The 18,516-nt window shown below is 34.0% G+C and overlaps 1 protein-coding gene across 3 annotated transcripts in view; it reads left to right on the top strand.

The window, feature by feature from the left end:
* The window catches only part of CDH18 (cadherin 18), a 495,634-nt gene that overhangs the window by 156,832 nt on the left and 320,286 nt on the right, over positions 1-18,516 (top strand). The gene's annotated exons all lie outside the window — the stretch shown is intronic.

Below are 18,516 nucleotides of genomic sequence, written 5' to 3' on the forward strand. Positions count from 1 at the left end.
TACCTATTTACTGATAACAGGACAAGAGAAAATGAACTAAAATTTCAAGGGAAAAAATTATTCAGTGTGATAATAATGCACATTCACTCACATCATCTAGAAGCTGGCTAGAATCCTCTTTGCTGGAGATCAAAATCTACCAAGTAGGTCGTCTTGTCCTAAGTAACATGGCAGCTGCTTAAATTCACTTCTGATAATATGTTTTAAAGTTTAAAGGATGCATGTATTTTGTGTCAGTTTCAGTAAATTTTATAGTTGATTACAAGTAATGTTAGGGCTATAAGGGAACTTTGCTTTTAAAAAGTATTTTAAATATTAGACTTGTTTTTTGTTATTCAAGATGTCACTTTTACAGACAGTATCTAGGTCTTCTTGGGAAAGAAATTTAAAACTCAAATCAGATGAGCATTTGGGTAACCAGTAAAAATGTTTCTTTTTCTTTTTGTTATTTGATTATAGAGTTCTGGTGTGTACTACTTTGAAAGCAAACCAGTGGGAGATTTCAAATCAGAAATACAATTTAATAGGGAAATTAAAATAAATGGAATAATACAGAAACACTGACAGGGTCAGAATACACCCTGACACCGTGTTGATCAGGGTCAGTAGCAGTCTGGAGGCTGAAGCCCTCCTAGAGTAACAAATGTGGTTCTGTTAAAACAGTGATCCTGTAGAAAGTTTCGATCTTCCTCTGAAGATCCAGTGGTGGTTATAGAGCTCTTGTCCTCTGGGAATTCAGTGGATAAGGTTGTTTGTGGTGTTCTAAGTCTCAGATTATATCCAGGTAGGAAGGCTTGGTTCCTCTCCCGAGTAGCGCATCTCACAATGGGATGATGTAATTTTGGAGTCATGCAGTGAGGTTTCATTAAGAGCTCATTAACAGAAGATACTCTTTTGGAGGGAGTTATGAGTGATAGGTCATGGAAGAGACAAAGAACACAGCATCACCTGGTTTTAAGAGACAGTGGGATGTACTTTTGGTTGCATCGTACACTGTAACCCAAGACATGGTGGCAGATGTTCATATGCTTTAACTTACTTGTAATTTGCAGACCAGTAGAACCTCAAAAAATAAAATTTATCTTTCCCCTATAACCTTGTCTTTCAGTATGTCAACTTATAAACACAGATAATACTGCCTGAGTCAGTAATATTTTCAAAACAGTCCACTGTTGAACTCTACTTACCTGAGAAGAAAAAGAAAGGAAAACCATTGTTTTTTCTACAGTCTTCAATGTGAAGTCATGCCAGTCAATTTTGTTCATGAATTCAGAGCTTTCAGACTGTTCTGCAATCCACTCCTCAAGTCTGTTCAAGAATTTCCTGTTGATACATAAGTTTTCAAAACAGCTTGTTACACAACTACATAGAACATTATGTAATTCAACATCTATCAGGTGAAAAACTTCAGCATCATGTGAAATGCTGCCATATATATGCATGTTTGAGCATTTGGGCTTCACTTTCCCCACTAATATGCCTCCAAAGAACTTGTGTTGCCTTCTTAGTCAATTTTTTCCCTTTTCTATATTTGCCAGAATTATTTATTTCTGCTGACAAAAGTACAGCTGAACTTTTTTTAATGTAGATGATTTTGTTTAATTTCTATTGAAGCCAAAGGTACTAATGCAACATAAGTAGTCTGTTATGTTCTGATCTATTTAAATACAGTGGTTTTTAAAGTGTAAGCAAAAAGAACTACAGCATCTTACTATAACAAATTACTAGTGGCATCCAGTGGTCTCACTCAATGACACAATAAAATTACAGTGGCAAAATTCACATGGACAGAGTTGAGTTGTTCTGATGCTTTAAAAGGTTTTCTTATTTTGGGATTTTTTTGTCCATTTTTTTTTGTTTGTTTTGTTTTTATAAAAAGGGATAGTGACTCATCACAGTATTCATACTATCAGAGAGGTTTGTGCAGTTACGAGACAGACATTATAGAGAAATACACGTCCTAAGTAGAGTAGATTGGTTCAAGTGTGGGAGAATGAAGTGGTCACTGTCTAACTCTTTTATACATTTTGTGTGTCAGTAAATCTAGTTTATGCTTTGCTTCCTTTCTTGCTGTGTATGTGGTTTGAATAATTTATGCATATTGGAATAAAATTTTGAACTAAAAGTTATCACTCGTTCTTTTACAAAAAGTAAAAATATTTCTTTCACAGCTTTGGCTTCTCACATAGCTGTCTGTGTCAGACAGACTTACATAGAGTTTGCACCAGAGGCATGCATCAACTCCCACACAGTAGTTTTTTAGACTTGCTTGTATTGCTTTTTAAAAAAAAAATCTGCTACATAGAAATGTCAGAATTCATGTCACATTGAATTGTCACTGTTTTATTAAGATTGTGTTCTGAGACAGGGAGAAAACAGTGTGCAATATATATATATATAAATATTTCTCCTTTTAGTCCCTAAAAGTTCCCTCTTTTAATTATTTATCTGAACATTTGTTCCCCTTCATAAGTATTAATGTTGTTCCTGATAGTGCTACCTCTTGAGACATGCTGTGGTGCATCACGATTCTTTGATACTGTGAAATCTTCCGTGTGTATTTCTGAAATGGCTGAAAACCTTCCTGTGAGATGTGGGTGGGGGGAGACTTTATCCAAAATAAAAGCTGATTATTCCTAGCACTTAGGGTCCAACTGAGATCTATACCAAGGATCTACTTCTACAAATGAGAGCACCAAGTTTAAATAAAATTTGTTGGGTAAAAAATGAGAAATATATGCATAGGGATAAATATAGATAGAGGATATGAATGTTTAAATTATGTATTGTTTTTATGCTTGTTCTTGAACAAATTATAAAGAGAATATTTCTTCAGAAATTGAGAGATTCCAGTAAAAGTATTCTAGTAACCAATCATTGATTGATCTCTGATTGATACATATGGACAATGGATCTTGCCCAGAAAGTAATTCATTTTGTTGAAAACAAAATTAAACCCACATAAACTGACACTATCACCATCCTTGAAAATCAACCACACCATTAATTCAAAATTTTCTCATTTTGTTTAAATTAAAACTTTAATCTAAATTCATATTTTGTTGTGCATTTTTAGCCAAAAGTACCAATATGCTATGGGGAGATGGTAGATGAGAATCAGATCAACAGAATAGAAAAATTCCCCATTTACTAAATCTAGGAAAAGTATAAATTGGTGTGTATTATAGAATCACAGAGGAATTTAAGGATGGATGTTTTTTTTTAATATAAAGCAGTTATTTCTGTAAAAATTATTACAAGATAAATGAAGAATTAAAAAAAATATGCTTTTGGTACATCTCTGCTTTCAGGGATTCTTATCCCCTTTAGTTCTGTATTCTGTGGCAATAAAACATTGCCAGATATGGTTATTATTTATGTCAGAAGTGGTCTTTCAATCTGATTCTGAAATGTCAGGCAGATCCAAAAAAACCCCTAAGTGTTCATTGGGGTCCCCTTTTATATGCATGCATTCATTAATATTAAATTTGTAGTGGTTGCAGGTGTATAGCAAAAAAAAAAAAAGACTTTGTCTTTAAGAAAAAGATTAATGATACTCCTTTTTCATCTGTAAACACACACCCAACAATATCAATTGGCCTTTTGTGAGTATTGAGACTGGTATGTAATCATAAGAAAATAAGGGGTGAAAACGATGCTGTTCCCATAGTGAGTAGGATGGCAATATGACTGGAAAGTGTCAATTCCACACATTTCATTTCAATGTGTGATTGCAAACTACAGAAGAAAGCTGGTTGCAGTGGGTCAGTGACTGTATAAAAGCTGTAAAATTGTTAAAATTGTCTGGTCTTTAAAATCAAATGCAGACCCAACTTCACTTTTTTCAAATGGATAAGAATATCTGTGGTTATATAGACGCAGTAGTAGATCCTACAAATAGGAGAAAGTGATTGGGACCATTGATTTATTAAAAATACATTGGGAGTACTAAAGAAGGATTTTCATGACCACACAAACGAAATACTAATAAATACCAGAAGCAACAAGACCATTTTGCAATCACCACTGTCTTCTTGACTCCAGGCATTATTTGACAACAGACATTCAGATCCCACTTAGGGATAATTCAGATAATGTGTCTGATTTCTGGAATGCTGCCTTGATATACCAGGTCCATGATAGGGAAAAAATGTGTATTTACAGTCTCTCCTGTAGTTAAATCTCTCTGTCATGAAGATCATATTTTGCAAATAATACAGGAAGTTGGTAAAGGCAGATGAACTTTCTTGTGTTATTACAGTTTCCATTGCTTCAGACTGTGAAATTCCTGTGCACTGAAGTTTTTTTTCCCCCTTGTTTCATTTATATGGAAAAATTTGTAATTAATTGCTGGAAAGGTAATTTATTATCATAAAAGCATCAGTACATACTTTCAAGTTGTATTCACTCAATATTGATTAATATTATATTTTGTTTGAGTCAAGTGTTTATCTTCACTTATTCAAAATCCATGGGTTTAATGCAGTTTTACAGTGATTTGTAGCTCTAGATAGTGATAACATTTGCACTTGAATTCTATACATTGAATTTATTTTGTTCTAGCTTTTATACCATTTCACTGTTTGGGCTTTATCTTGGGAGACAAAGATTAGCTATACTCCTGTACTGTTGCTAGAAGTAATTGAATATTTTTTCAAGTCTTAGATGGAGTTTGCCTCGGCAAAATTGAGAGAAAATTACATCCTGTTCTGATTTTAAACACCTCCAACACTGTCAGGTGCTGAATGAATGAATGGTCATTACTTAGCAGGGGTTTGATTGTTAGTTTTAATGTTGAGTCTATTTTTCTTTTGAAATATTTATAATGCTGTTCCTAAATCTTGCGTATCAGTTCTGTTATTGCTACTATTGCTCCATTCTCTGAATGGCAATAGTTTGTCTCCTGGATCTGGTATTTTCTGATAATTTCTTAACTTTTTTGATTTTCAAGTGCTTCTGAGACAATGTGGTGAAATCAAGCAAAAATATCTCACTACATCAACTCATTGTATTTATTTCAGCATACATTGTCAAAGATATCAATTACAAAACTCAAAGTGCTCTTTCAAGCATTTTGCCAATTCTCTTTTGATTAGTTGATCATTTTAGACCTTTTTGCTCTGGACACTTTGTTATGCCATTTCACAACTTGTTGTAGAAATTTTGGCTACTTGTTTAAATGTTTTGACTTAAAAACAAATGGGTAAGCCACTCCTCTGCAAGGGAGTGAGATTTTGGTTTGTGTTTTGTTTTTTTCTGATTTATGGCAATATCATTATTTTGTGGGCTTCTCTGATGATGGTGGGATTAGTGTCAAGAAAGGTACCATCTACTTATCTGTTCTTAGTTTTGTTTCTTTGCTTGGATTTTTTAAATAAAGCAAGAACTTAATTAATATTAGACTCAGAATTATGCCAAAGCTTATTCAAACCTTTTCTCAGAATTGAGAAAAATTAGCCAAATTCATTCATAATTTAAAAGTAATTATTTTTGGATGCAAATTAGTTTTTGTTTTGAAATAAATATTTAGTTCTAATTCTAGTGCAAGATTATTTTAACGCTGTCTGTTCCAAAAATTCCCATCAAAACAAAACATATTTTTGCTGTTCAGTAATGTCTATAAAGCATAACAAGGCTGAAAAACAAAAGCAACTGAAGACAACACTTTGATCCATCAGCTTATATTTGCTGACTTTCATCTTCCAGTTTAAGTGATGTTGGTTTTGAACTCAATGGTTTTGCTATCGCCTGTGGAAATTCTAAGGGAAACCAAATGGATACGTATTCCTGCAAATTACCTATTACTTCTTCAGACTCTTTCTGAGCAACTTGTGTCTGTGCCAAGTTTTAATACAATTCCCAATTGATGTCTAATAATCACTGTTGGACAGTCCTTAGTCAAACCCAAATATGCTTTTATGTGACACAGACAAAGTTAACTTACGGATCTAAATTTATGCTCTTAAACATTTTACCTCAAAGCTGGACTTGAATTTGATACTTTCATTTGCAAAACAACCACGCTAATTAAGAGGAAAAAAAAAATTAAGGCCTTGTTTGACCAAATAATGAAAGAACTGAATGCAATTTTAGCTCTTGTCATGAAATGTATTACTATAAATGTCAGATTCTCAATATGGAAACTTTTTAATTCCTATTTATTAGTCCACTGTACTTCTGTGACAAAATTTAAAAGGTAATGGGAAGAAAACATTATTTTCAAACTGTTCACAAAGACGTGCTTCATAAATTTAAAAATTTTCACATTTCCCTAAGTATGAATATACTCTGAAACATCAGATATAACTGGGAGCAGTAAAATGAACTATTGGTCAGCAAGTTGGCATAAATCCTATTTCAGGTTAAATGCAGCAAGGATTTACCATGATGGTGACTTTTTTTCTGGTACCTAAAAGGAAATTCTAGCGATCTATGTCAGCAATGCACTTGATGCAATGTACCATGGGAAACAATTAGTAGGAAAAAAAAAATCATAATGTTATAAAATAGATAGAAGTGGATAAAAATGAGGCAAAATGCTTTAAGAATAACTATTCTGGAATGAAGTTAATAGTATTGTTCGTTTTTTAGGAGATCATTAATATTTTATATAATGACTGCCTCCAAAATGAGAAGTGTGAACAAATGTTTGTGAAGCATTTTCAGATATTTTGCCTAGAAGTGTGGCCTGGGACATAATTTGAGAAGTGATAGCCCAGACCTGGAGTCTGAAACAATTTCAGTGTAATGAATAGGAGAAAAAATAGTTCTGCTTTTTAAAATAACAATCACATTTTTAAAAAGTCAACCATATCAGCAGGAAAGGTAGAGAAAGACAATGCTTAGCTTCCTGTCAAAGTTAGGTGTTACTACCTCTATATTCCATTGTAAAATGATTATCAGATTAATTGAACTTCTTTCTTTCCATTTGAATCTTATATTATCCAGCCTAGAAAAATGATGGCAAAGGGTCAAAATACTTGTTCTCCTTTGATACCTTGAGTGTAACCAACTTTTTCTCATGCTTTTTTCTCCCCCTGTGCTGCTGAGCAGTGGGAGTGAGTGAGTGACTGGGTGAGTGTCTGGTAGCTAGCCAAGGTCAATCTATCAGTAATATATATTTTGCATAAATCTAAGTATTTAGGAGAAACTTAAATACTTGGCACTGTGATATCTTTAATGACCACCAAAGTTAGGATTTGGTCCTCTTTGTTAAATAATTGAAGGAAGCACAACAGTTGTTTTAGTTTCTTCCAGCTACCTTTTTCTCTGAAACTCAACCTCTTAAATCTTTATCGATACTAATGATGACAGAGTATGTTAAGTCTTCCAGCCTTTTACAACGTATTTGTCTGAGAATAGCACATAACTTCAGAAGTTGCTCTTTCTAAAGCAAGTAGAGTGAATAACTGATTGTGAACCCCTGGAAAGTCTGCTGAGTGAAGCAGTGCTGCACAGCTGTCCATATGACAACTGCCAGTTTGTAATCTCTGCTGGTTGATCTAATTTATCTGAATGGTCTATTGCAGCTTTGCAGCCAAGGAAAAAGGTATGTGGGAATCTACTATTAAAAATGGCATTTATACATAAATAACAAAAGATTGTTCACATAAGAAGGAACAAGCAACAGTTATGACGTCTGATATGTCCTAGGTAATTCTCTTTGAGTAGAAATGAATTCAGACTAAGTTTTACAGAGGACAGAAGCTAATCCTGAAGATGACAAGTTTATGAGCTGTGACAAACGAGAATAGAGATACTCTTCTTTGCTTTAAGTAAGCAGAAGCAATACAGCAGTACTCATGACTTGCTATGTGATTTTACTCCTCTTTTATGAAAATGCTTTAGTCAAAGGCTGAAAGAACTTTGCAAGCAATATGTCCACGTTGATTGAGATGTATCATAACCCACCATTACACAAGAAGGGCGTGGATCTATTGGAGTGAGTCCAGAGGGGGTCCATGAAGATAAGCAGGGGATGGAGCACCCTCCTATGAGGACAGGCTGAGAGAGCTGGGCTTGCACAGCCTGGAGAAGAGAAGGCTCCAAGGAAACCTTACTGCACCCTTCCAGTACTTATAGGAACTCTGCAGGAGAGCTGAGGAGGGACTTCTGACAATGGTGTATATTCTAGGACAAAGGACAAGGTCTTTAAACTGAAACAGGATAGATTTAATTTAAATGTCAGAAATAGATTCTTTAATGTGAAAGTGGTGAGGCACTGGAACAGGTTACACTGGAGAAGTTGTGGATTCCCCACGCCTGGAAGTGTTCAATGCCAGCTTGGATGTGGCTCTGAGTGACCTGGTCTAGTGGAAGGTGTCCCTGTCCATGGTAGGGCTGTTGGAACTAGATAATCTTTAAGGTTCCTTTCAATCCAAACCATTGCCTAATTCTATAATTTATTACTATTTAATGAATATTTTAACACATAAATTCCCTTTTTATTCAAAAATAGTTACTTTGCATGCCAAGCCCTATAGCAGACTTGCCCTGTAAACACCCAATGCAATACATCTGTACAAGCATATCCTTACAAGGGTAGTGTAACAAAACTGGTTTTGGGGCATTTTTCACTTTAAAATAATGTAAACACTTCTTTAAAAGTCCACATTTTCCTTTTGTATTCATATTTCTTCATATTGTAGCAAGCAGCAAAAAAAATCTCTTGCCATAATTTCAACTCTGAAAGAGTTACATTTTATTTAGTTGTCAGCTCTAATTGTTGAGGAGAAAGAATATTCTGAAAGAAGCAGGTCAAATCCCAATTCACACAAAAGAATACAAAATCAGTAAAAGAAAATATGGACATAAATGAGACATGGCATAGTGAGGTGAGAATATCTGGCCTGTTGGCCTTTGGAAAAGAAGAAATTATTTGTATTGGACAAGACTGACATCAGAAAAGGAGTTGCATCTGATGTATTTGGGAAATGATACAGAACTCTAAATGCCATCAATAAGTTGGCTGAACTGGGAAAAAGAAAAATTGAAAACTTATTAAGTATATTTTTTTAAATGAGAACATCAGTGTAAGGTTTTATACATGAGAAGACAGAAAAAATGAAGAGCTGAGTAATTTTTTTTTTTTGTTTTCTTCTATTAGTGAACTGAGGAACACCTTCTTATATTTTCTTTTCATCCCAGATCTAAGATCCTCTGAAAGAATACTTTTTTTTTATCTGGGATGGGTGCTAAATTCTTCAATTCTGTTAGGTGTCTTTCATTTTAGTAAACAAACTTACTTCATCCATTTTGAAAATAAGGGAAAGCTGTATTGATTATCAAATTTTTAAAGAGTGACAGTGAACACTGCAATTGTTGACTGAAAAAGGTTTTCTGTGGGTAATTATGTTGGAAGTAACTGCTTTTTAACAAAACATACAATTCACAAAATGCAAAGAGGGGGAAAAAAGGAGAGAATGTTCTCATTTAATATTCCCAAACCCAAACAATTTTTATATTGCAAATAAAATTGTAGCAGTGGCTTCATGTTTTATTCTTTGTCTCTTAATATGTATGTTTTCCTCTGAGTGCCTTATTTTGCTTGAGAAGCACACGGCATGCCAAAAAAATTCTTTTGCAAAATTAATTAATTTGAAATCAGTAAATGCTTGGCTTCATAAGGACACTAAGCTAAGTAAATAGAGTGCTCATGAGTGGAATTTTTAATGTGGGTAGCAACTCAACTTTTCATAGCAGACCCTGGAATTTTCCAGGTGACGGTCTGATCAGAGTTCTTTGTGAAATTTCTTTCAGGTTCAGCAGAATATCAATGCAGAAGGATGTTACCCTGTATCACTCTTACGTGATCTGAATGTTTTCTGGGTTCTTTACGTAGGAGGGGGTCAAAGCCATAGAGTAGAACTGGGAAAATAAGTCACCTTGCTTTCAGCTTAAGAATCGGTGAAAGCATGAAAGAATGAGTTGAAGGACGCTCTCAAAGACTGGTAGAGATTGATTCCTGCTCTAAATAGGACACATTGCTCGTAAATTGAAAAAAGCTATATTGTGATGTAAAGAAATAGGAATATTGAAGAAGAATGATGTAATTTTTTACCACTTCTGGAGACTTTTGAATAAATGAGTATGAGGCACTTTGCTCTTTTCCAAGAATTTCTTGCTGATGTTTAGATCACTTTCTGCCTTAGACCTCAAACAGTGATTACAAAGTAGTTTTAAAACCAAAAATTCCCTTGTATTATCAGAAACTTCAAAAGGGAGTTTTTTCAATCCTTAAATGAAATGAAAAATTAATTTGAAGTGAATTTTCCAGTAAATTTATTCCATCTAGAAGGATAGTAATTAGCATTGCTTTTTATGATCAGGCTTTTTATTTTATACTGCATGTTTTTCACAGATAAGTATTTGTGGGGTGGAATGCAAACAAACAAAATGCTTTGTATTATCCTACTACATGAAAGATGTTTAGTGCTGTGATCCTAAACTGAAGTTGAGACTAAAATTTATTCATTTTTAGTTGGTTAGGTTGCATTTCCATGTGAACCATTCCGCCCTCGTCTTCCTTTCCATCTGTTTTTCCACTCTTTCATCTATTTCTATCACCTAAAATGTAGCAATGGGAAACTTTCCTTTAAAGAAAGGAAAAAAAACCTCCCCAAACTGAACCATAAAAAAGTGGAAAAGTAGATCAGTTAAGAAAACAATAGCTTCTTTAAGGCTTTTATCTGTGCTTTGTCCAGAAGAAGTCAGCATTTTGGAATCTAAGATGGCATTAGGTTATAAAAATAATTCTGGTGTATCTTTAAAATTTAACAATGGTGAAAGCTACAGTTGTTTCTAAGAAATCTGAAAATCAAAAAAATGTGTCTTCTGCAGACACAATTAAGCCATACAACAGTGTGATCCATGGTCACAGATCCGCACAAGTTGTTTGATTAAGGTGGAAAGACAACTAGGTTTTTTTGCTGATATTTACCTATGAAAGGCACCTTTTGGCGGTGCTGGTTGTGAAAGAAATGGCTTTGTGTATTACCAACAGTCTCTTAGCATCTCTTTTAGTTACTATGGCAGATCTGACTGAAAAAGAGCATAATTTTGTTTCATGTCACTGATGTTTCCTAAAAACCTATCAAAATATTATAGACTATTTTATGTTGAAATATAGGTTAAAGATTTTAAGCCAGCAATGAAAACACAGAGAGAATATGAATTAGATTTGTGATCATAGCCTAAAACTGATATGTTTGACTTTGTGAGAAATTACTCCATATATAAATTACCAGAGAACTATAAGGAATATTTGCTTACAGTTAATTGCTCAATTTCTATAATACACAATAGAGGGAAGTGCAAAAGAGATTCATCATTTGATCTTGAAGGCTGTGTAATCAAAGTTTTCAATCATTTTTCCCCTTCTGCTTAAACAGTTACAAAGTTACAGGGGAGATTTCATTTTGAAAGCATTGAGTGCCATAAAATAATGAGACATGCCCCTTCATGATGGTTATGCGTTGGAGATGAAGATATCTTAAACTATAACTCATGTAATAGAAGTTGTACTCTTTCATGGAAAGATACTTGCCAAGAAACTCTTTTAGCAATGAAATAATTTTCTTCTTTTTATTTTCTTTTTTTTCCCAAACTTTTAAAATTAGGAAAATTTTACTTTTGCAGTTATTACTGAAATATTAAATACTCTGGGTTTTATACAGAGGTAATAGTCATGTTTCAAAAGGTCACTTGTTACCAATAAAACCCTCCACAAAGCAACCCCCTTTTTTATAATTTATTGGCAGGGTACTTTCCAAGAAATATATCATATTTCAAGTAAATGAAAATATTTAATTAGGTAGCATGTAAACTGGTCTGCATGGGTGGGTCACTGTCACAGGTGATAACACCTAGTAGATTTCTAAGTAGATGTGAGGAACTGTGTGAGTGAAAGAAAAAAAACCTCTACCAGTCTTTGTATGGAGAGTGATAAATTTGTGCATCACTGATATCTGGAAGAGATTACAGCTGTAGAACTGTGTGTGGCTGTTGAATGCATTATGGGCTCCTCCCTAGCATTACCTTCTGAAACTATTCTGTAGTATTAATTTTTTCCGTACTATTTGCATTATTGATCTTTCCCATACTGAACGTCTCACATCTCAGCCTTTATGGAAATTATGGAAATAAGTGTTAGAATTGGTGTTGCTACTGACTGAGCTAGACGATATCTTATATAAAACGAGTTGTTGCTCTGATGGTTTATTAATAGATTGATATTCTTGTAAATAGAATAAAAAATGCCTCCTAAACCAGACTACACATCTGATGGTGGTTTTTTCTTGCCCTAGTCTTCCGCAGATGGATAACATAATGATATTTTTGGGAGTATTAGCTAATTTTTGCTCTGTAAGTGAGAATTTGATGGTCACAACAGAAAATTTAAGAATGACAGTTCAACACAATATGATACAAAATATTGGGGTATATATATTTTGCATTTTAAGAATTCCACATAATATTATCATCTTTGTCCTTGTTTTGAAGTTTGTCAGATACTGAAACTCAAAAAGATCCAGAATGTACTTCATCCCATATGGTTGTAAATTACCTAAATGGATGACTTTTTGAATATCGTATTGCTATTTAGAGAATATCAGGTTTACACTTGATTAAAAGAGATATATTTACCAAATATGTCTCTGTAGTTAATTTGTTTTGGAAAGATTTGCTTCCTGCCCATTGTTAATTTATCTAACTGAAAGATGTATAAGACACCTGATTAGTTGATTTCATTTAATGGTTGAGGTTGCACTGGGGAGGGCATAAATAGTTTCTTAGATAAAATTTTGCAATCTCCAGATTTTGAGGCATCCCATTTGTTTTTGGTGAAATGTAGGGACTATCTGGCAGTACTGAGTACAAAAGGCTTGATTGCAGTTCTCCTTATAGCTGGAAATAGGGTTCTCAAATTTCCTCTGAATATTCATAGAATAGAGATTGTGAGAGATATTACCAGTTTATGGATAAAAATGTGGTCTGCTTCAATCCTATTACTATTTCAGTTGAAAATTTGTGAAAAGTCTTATTTCTCTAGATTCAACACTATGATGTATAGCTTGATTTTCATGCCTGTTGTCCTTCTCTTCATTCAGCAATAAGAGTGGTAGACAAATAAAAAAACACTTACAAAATAGAAGAAAGTTAATCTCTAGGTGTTTATCTTGGATGTCCAGTGTGTGCCTGGCTGTCTTCTGGTGAAACAGCTCTCCCAACAGTTCTGCTTTCACTGCTGTGGGATTTGTCTGCTCTTCCAGAGTGTTTTTTGTATGTTGGCCTTAGGGTGTCTATAGATGAACGTTTCCATTTGCTGTTGCTCTCATTCTCCAGCACTGCCTGCCCACCTGTCTGCTGCTGGAATTGGTTTTCCTCACTTCTACAGTCAGCTGCTCTCACTTTACAAGAGTTCTGTCTCTATGGACCATGACCTGCTTACACCATACATGTCATTTGGCCAAGGAAAATTTTTCACGTATATGAACATTTGGAAATATTATTGTTACTATTTTTTCAGAGATCTTTGAGAGTGTGCTGTGTTCTGAATTAATTTTTAAAATGTAAACTGAATAATGAATGTATTTCTCAATATCACAATGCAGTATTATTCAAACATATTCTTTTCATAACTGCATTTTATTAAATTTAACAAAAAAGTTAAATTTTCACTTCTTCTGCATAATAAAAGTAATACCAGAATAGTTTATTTTATTAGACTTCAAAGGATTTTACTCAGATCTTCAAATGCTCATAATTTAAAATATGAATGTAAGCCTTTAAAACAATTTTGTGATGTTAGTATTTAGATACAATTATGAAAACATTTTTTTGGCCATTATTATAGTATAGTAATAAAGAGAGCAGTATAGTCACAGTGAGCATGTCAAGCCTGAAAGTGATCATGAAGCTTTTGATAGACAGAAAAGCAATTTCTTTTTTTTATAATTAGAGGTTTGGTATTGGTGTCATAACTGTATATTGTTCTGTCTGATTATTAACATTTTTACTGTCTTGCTTAAAATGATAATAATAGTGTTAAAAGGAAAACCTCTCAAGTGACTGCAAGGAGAACCAGGAGAATGCCACCTTCAAATTAGAAATACTGAAACACAAGTTCAGTTGATTTACCCTTTGGCTAAAATAGGAAGGTAGCTCTAGATTTGATATTAAGTCCTGTGTAGAATACATGATAAAACTAGAGTCAGAATTCTAATTTACATAATCATTATCCTGGTTCCTTTTTCTTTCTTATATACCAATAGAAAGACAATGTATTATTGTCAAAATTTTTTTCTATATTACTATTTCTGCGTTATAAATATTACCTTTCAATTCAGTGTAATGTTTAAAGTCATTTGAAACTTGGTTGATTGGGTGGGATTTTAAAATTTTTCAGATGAACAATTGGACATTTAGAATTATAACTTGTATCTTATTGCAAGAATTCTTGCTTAAAATTTCTCTTTGAAAAAACATAAAATATTTTGTTTTGCATTATACCTAACATTGCGGGTTGGACCTGATTTTGTTTTTATTTTTTGGTTTTTTCTCCTTTTTCCTTTTCTTCAGAAGAAAAATTTGGGGGGAAAAGGCAGATAAAATAGACAAATAGATGGAAAATGTATTTAAAAGTATGGACGAGCAGTGAGATAAAAAAGGTTATGTCCAACAAAACCATTCAGGTTGTAGATTGAAGTCACACAGACACAAAACCAGTCAGTAATCAAGGCAGGAATCTCAGAGAGAGTTTCTAGTTCTGCACTGAGTCAGTGAGAATGAGAATCAGAACGTGAGTTTTTTTAACTTCTTATCAATTTTGGCTTTCATAGTCTTGTTTTCATATAAGACTATGTGTGCTCTTTCCATGAGAGCTGTTCTTGCTTCTGGCCTTTTCATTTTGTATAGCATTTTAATAATTATACTGAGCAATAATCAGGACCAAGACACAACTTTATGTTCCAGTGATTAAGAAATTCCCAAAGTAATCAAGATGCCTATTGAATTTTGCATACCAAAAGAGGCAGGCAACTGTTTGAAATCAGAGTCCTTTTCAGGACACTTTACTGCTTCAACCCCTGTCAGTTTCTGGAATTGCTTCACTTTTGTGCTTATTGCAAATATAAAGTTCAGAAGCTCTTTTTTGTTGTTGTTGTTTGGTTTTTTGTTTTTTTTTTTTTTTTTTTGGTGGGGGGGAGGGGGTCTTCGGTTTTTTGTTTGTTTTGTGTTTTATCTTCCCTTTTTGGAAAAAAAGGCTTGAATTTTAGAGTTACCTCAGGATATGGCCAACAACTGGATGTACTAGTTGCTTGCTGTGGTCATAAGCTTTATGTTACAGCATACTGTACTTTAAACAGAAAAAAACCACCAAACCCTGTATGCCTATTTTGAGTGGTCTTCCTCTTTAGCGAAAATTGCTCTTGCTACATGGAAGGTTTTCTGTTTTATAATGGAAATATGTCTAAAATGATAATCTGAGTCACTAGGAACCCTACCTTTTCAATACTTTTATCTTCTCATGCTTTTCATTAAAAGAAGTTCTGCTCTGACTTGCACAGTATACTTGACAAGACTGAGAAAACAAAACCAGTGTAGGAGCAATTGCAGCTTCCCTGTGATTCTGTTGTAACTAGTGTGCTACGCTTACCATCTATATGTTTCTAACTACTGAATTATTTTATTCATCCCTAAAGAGCAAAGAACAATAAATTAGCTACTTTACTAATCAATACTATGACCTGCAAATGAGGTCTCAGTGAAATAAGTCACTGCTAATAATCAGTGCATCTCAAGTTCTAAGACATTTCCTTTTTTTATTATTATTATGACACTTCAAAAATGAGAACAACAAATATTAGAATTTTTTTTTACCTTAATCCTCATTAAGTTACATCACTGTGCCTGCCCTCCAGTGAAGAAAGAAAACAAGCATATGAGGAGCATGAAAACCAGCTTCCAGCCCAACAGACAATGAAAAGAGAAGGGTTTACACTGCCAGAGGGAAGTGTTTGGATTGCTTGGTTCTTCACTGTGGAGAGCTGGGGATTTTTTGCTTGAGTTTTGTTTTGTTTTGCTTTTAAGGAAAGTATTTGTGCTTGAGAATGAACAAATTGTATGACTATAGAACCTGCTGGCAAGCTGACAATGGGTTACAGCTCCACAGGCAGAGCTCAGTTAAGTAGAAAAATATTCAATAAGGCTTTCTATTGAGATGTTTATGTTTGCTTGGAATTCTGTGCATGTCTGGTTTTGTTTCAGTTTCCAGGAGGCTTATTTTATGTAACAGAACTTCTGCCTGAGGATTCAAAGATCATAGAGTAATGAAACTTATAGATCATTTCTGATAGGAAGAAAAATCACTGAGTTCAGAGTCTCAAATTGCCTTGTTTTCCAAGCTGTGGGTGGAAAACAATAGACATTTCTACTATTTCTTTATCAGTAAACTGAAGAGATGAAAATCAGCTTCAGCCAACATTGGGGAAAGCCAATTTAGTGTTTCAGCTCTCCAGTTCCTGTGGAGTATTTAATTTTGCTGTAGCCCCAGTCTTTCTGGAAAATCATAAATGGCTTTGTAGTTGTTGATTTTAAGTTACTGAATTAATTATTTTTTTAAATTTTAACTTTCTGCAATGCTTGATCTGCTACTAAAACTAGTATAAAACCATTTTATGTCATTGTCTTGCATCCTGCTTCATCTGAACTGTTCCTTGCTTTTTTTTTTAATTCACGTGGCTCAAAGTAGCTTTTAAGCGCTCTTTTTGTACCTGTTCACTCAGACCAGCAAAACATTTAATCTCTAAATGGAATTTACTGTCAGAACAGAGATCAAAGATTGGGAGGGTTGAAATCTTCATCATCAATATGCAGAACTATCTGGGCACACTGAAGGGGCCTCTGCACTGAGTGGAACACGTCAGTAACATGGAGGGCTGTGATAGCAAATTACTCTCCAAGGAAATTGAGATGTTCCTGTGAGCTGCTCCAGTGCAGCCTCCTGAGGGTGAGTTCCTGCTGCATGAAATGAGGACAAATTTTACACAATTCCGGGGCTGAGTGATCAATCAAGGTCACCAGGGTACGTGTTGTAGAGCTGTAAGAAGATAGCTGCTTGTATAACTAATTTCAGCTTCCTGTTCATAGTAATGGAAATAAAAGCCAATGAAGGCCATTCAGGAGGCTGTTGCAGAGTGATGGTGTGTTGTAGCAGTATGCGGGATTACTTTTATAAAGGGAAGTATTGTGAAATTCAGGGCTTTATGAAAATAATCATGTTTAAACATATCAGTGTTCCCTTGAGTTAGTGTTGACATAGTTTGCTAGCTATTTAGGCACTCAAGCTACCATAAGTGGACTTTCAAAGCAACACAGATCCCTGAAATGCTGAAAGAATCCATATATAAACCAGGCAGAAGATACTCTTACTCTCTATAGTGCACTTGGATTTAGAATAAAAGCTTGTATATTCTCTGAAATTTAATGAAAAATACCTAGAGCATTCACTGTTCCTTGTCCAAAAAAAAAAAAAAAAAAAGAAAAAAGAAGGTATATATGTATTTAATGGATTTGTTTTGCTGGAATTTTGCTGTCATCTATGTTTTCTACACCAGCCAAGGTAACTAAAGAAAAAAAGTGGGGAGGGGAAAAAAAGGCAGTTTTTTTGAGATAAATGTTGTTTTTATCCATGTTTGCAAAAAGCACTTAAGCTTTATAGGAACCAGTGAAACAGTCATACCAGAGGTTGTTCCTTCAGAAGAAAACCTTTCCATTCAGTTTTGCAATCTCCTTTTCTTCTAGTAGACTGACAATGCTTTGCATGACCTTTGCTTAGAAAACAAAGCTGTTTTTTAGTCAGAACTAATTAATTTCATTTGATCATGTTGTCTCCTGGCCTTTTCTCACGATAAAATACTGGATCTTTACACACAACTTCTTTAGACTGAACTGTAGATGTTTAGTGTTTTGTGACAATGACTGACTTATTCCCAGTGATGATTTGTGGAGTAAGTAGTAGTAAGAAACAGACACAATATTCTGAAAGTTTGCCGAAGACCTTTGTAGAAGCAAATCTTACTCCTGTTCCTCATATGATTCAGCTTGCACTTTATGTTGTTTTCTTGAGGAAACAAAAAGAATGTGTTATGGAGATACAGATTTTTTTTTAGATATTGCATTAAATTTTTAAGTTAGCACACTTCTGGGAGTTTGTACTGACTAGCAATGAGGTAGCAACAACTTTTATTATGCCTTTCTAATCAATGTAATATGTATTTTTGTAATGTATACAACACATTGTTTCAGAGTTCTTGTTCCATTTTCCTGAATCATAATGTCTCTTAAAAGAACTTTTCTCTTAGAAAATGCTCTTTCTCCAACAGGGTGATTATCCTTGCCAATCTTTGAGGTTTTACTGTCTACAATAAGGATTGTTTGGCATAGAATCAAGCTTTGGTATTTCCATACTGCAATGAGACAATTTTAGAAGTAGATGCTCAACCTTTGTATGTAGCT

This window comes from Melospiza melodia, chromosome 1 (assembly GCF_035770615.1).
Source record: "Melospiza melodia melodia isolate bMelMel2 chromosome 1, bMelMel2.pri, whole genome shotgun sequence".
NCBI classification, from domain to species: domain Eukaryota; kingdom Metazoa; phylum Chordata; class Aves; order Passeriformes; family Passerellidae; genus Melospiza; species Melospiza melodia.